This window comes from Triticum dicoccoides, chromosome 3A (assembly GCF_002162155.2).
Source record: "Triticum dicoccoides isolate Atlit2015 ecotype Zavitan chromosome 3A, WEW_v2.0, whole genome shotgun sequence".
Taxonomy (NCBI): domain Eukaryota; kingdom Viridiplantae; phylum Streptophyta; class Magnoliopsida; order Poales; family Poaceae; genus Triticum; species Triticum dicoccoides.
Genome location: NC_041384.1, coordinates 761,673,682 through 761,676,612, shown reverse-complemented (window position 1 = coordinate 761,676,612; position 2,931 = coordinate 761,673,682).

The following is a 2,931-nucleotide window of genomic DNA, read 5'->3' as shown; positions in this document are numbered from 1 at the left end:
ATATATGCATAACGTGTACAATGTGTAGTACCGTAAAATACAAGCAAACGAAAAAGAATTAAAATGGAAAACACAAAATTAAATGAAAAAGAAATCATAAAACCAAAAATCCCCCAAACATTTTAGTACCGGTTGGTGTTACCAACCGGTACTAAAGGGCTCCCGGCCCCCGGAGCTGGCTCGTGCCACGTGGTTTCTCTTTAGCACCGGTTCGTGATGAACCGGTACTAAAGGGGGGGGGGGCTTTAGTGCCGAAACGTTAGTGCCGGTTCCTAAACCGGCACTAAAGGGCCTTACGAACCGGTGCTATTGCCCGGTTCTGCACTAGTGTATCAGAGACGGCCATGGTACCATTTCAAGGCTACCGCCTACTAAGTTGGTTGTAGACTTAATTTTGAACGCCAAAGTCGGCGGTGGTGAGCTTTATGAATGAAAATGTTCACTAGTTTAAAACATAAATAACACATGCTTCTCAAATGGAAGTTCATGACATTATGTAGTACAAGTCTCAATAGAAGGCTCTATCAAGTCACATGGTGCTATTTCCCCTTCTTGTCACGTGATTTATCTTCGTCTTGTGAAAAGCATTCCCTTTCACACTTCCTCATCCTTTCCACCTCACAAACATCCTCACCAATGTACCTCCTCCCTGCCACACACTTCCATGCTTGCTTCCTTAAAAGCCCATGATGCTCTGCCTCCGTTAGATGCAAAGAATCGTTGAACCGGTAACCGGCTATGCACCTATCACTCTACATGTCATCTCAGATATGTTTTGGTACCTCATGATCTATGCATGTATAGTCTTCCAAGGAGGAGGGCGCGACTACCAAAAACATGTTTGTGCTATCATATGTATCGCAAAATGAGATTTCTTGATGTTGTATTTAACGTACCGGCTGACAATCATAGGTGTTAGTTGGACGTGCACGATCGTGTTCATATTTGGGATGCATGAAGAATCTTTTACCTTCAGTCCATGGTTTCTTCCAGTCTGTGAACTCCATCACAAAACAAGGGTCATCACAATAACATGTAGAAATTTTCACACGTTTGTCCTTCTTCTTTTCCAACTCGTCCCCACTCCACTTATTCATATGTCCGCTTGGTCGGCCAAGGCGGCCTAGTCATGAAAAAATGAGCTAAACATGAACAATTGTTAGCAAAAGACATGAGCAAAGAAAATGTGTAAACTCAATAAACCGAGAAGTATTAAAAACGAGATGTATAAATCCAAAAGTAACAAGTGCTTACCATAGGATTAGTGGCACCCTTTTAACCATCATCATCGATAAGTTTGTTCATGTTTTCGATATTACTCGCTCTTACTAATCTTTTCTTTCGATCTGAATGCATTGCACAATTTTATTTCATCAGTTGGTATTGTCATACTATGGATCACAATCCTAATAACCTTTTTCTAGTTAAATAAATGGAACTTACACTACTGTGGTGTGTGTGCTTCATAGCGCAATTGTACTTTATGTTGTTAATCTACGGTTAACTATATGGGTTTGCTTGTGTAATAACATTAATAGTTTGGTACTTAACATTGAGAAACATTTTTGTTACATAAATCCATTGTCTATCATTGCAAATGCGCTTATGATATACTAAATCATATTTCCTGGTGGACATTTTCTTAGATTTTTACATTTTCACAACCGACATACCTTTCCACTAAATTTAAATCATATCAACATCAGCAAAACAGAGTGGAGAGAACAAAATTATGTCAAGTTGCAATATAGTTGATGACATTTACATGTAACAGATGTGTACCCTAACATATCTAGGTAGAGGGTTGTTGAGAGTACGAGTAAAATTTAAAAAGTTGAGATATCTAGAGTATATGATTGCATAACATAGGTTTAAACAACAAGAGTTGCATGATATGCGGCCATGTGATTAGCCACACCCGACACTTTCCTTGTACTCCTGGTTACTAGCATCGCTCAATTCTAGCACAAGTCTAGCCTCATATTCTCTTAAAACAGGCTTTCGCCCCTCTTGCGAAATAAACACGCGTCCAAACGATATAAGGTGATGAGAAAACCTTGATACAATGAAAATGAAATAAAAACAAAAAAATAAGAGAACACGACGTGCACAACTCTATGCCATGACCCCTTGTCCGACATGGCACATGACTAACCAAACACTAGCTCGGTCCCCTTCGCGTTCGTCAACAAAGAGCAACCCCGAGTCCCCTGGAGAAACCATTGGATGGCTCCACAAAGCTCTTGCTATACTATCGTCGGAGAGGTTCCTTTGGCCTCTCACTCTGGTCTGAGGAGCATCGATCCTGCTAGCGAGCAGTACGAGCTGATAGCGATGAAGATGCGACCATATTTAAAAGATAAGAGATAACCCAGACTGGCACATGATGAAACCCAAGAAGCAACATGCTAATAGCCAAGCCAACCTATAAATAAGTCGGAGCTGAAGGTACCTAAGGTCCATGACGATGACCCCAACAGGGTAATGGTGCAACATGTCACGCCGGCCGAGTATGAAGCAACAGATAATGGTTTTCACCTAGAGCCTCTCACAAATCTAGGAGAACCACAATGCCGCTCTCCTAAGGGACACAACACAAATAGGCATTGCTCTCGTTGATGCCAAAGCACAAAGCTTTCGCTCAAAACCTGTTCGCCCTAATAGGAGGCACCCAGGACAATAAGCCCACTATGAAAGGAGGCACGTCACGATCAAGTCAAGGCCTATAGATCAAGATCCGGCCTACAAAACTCGACAATGACCTCGTAAGGACCCCGTGCCGCCATGCCACTTGCCATCCGCTCGGTCAAGAAAAATAGCCATTTGTGTCGCCATGTTGATCGCTGGAGAGCCAACCATGCAACCTACCATCCGCTGCCCTGGCATCCAAGACCGAACTCACCAACGCCACAAGAACTCATGGGCGCCACC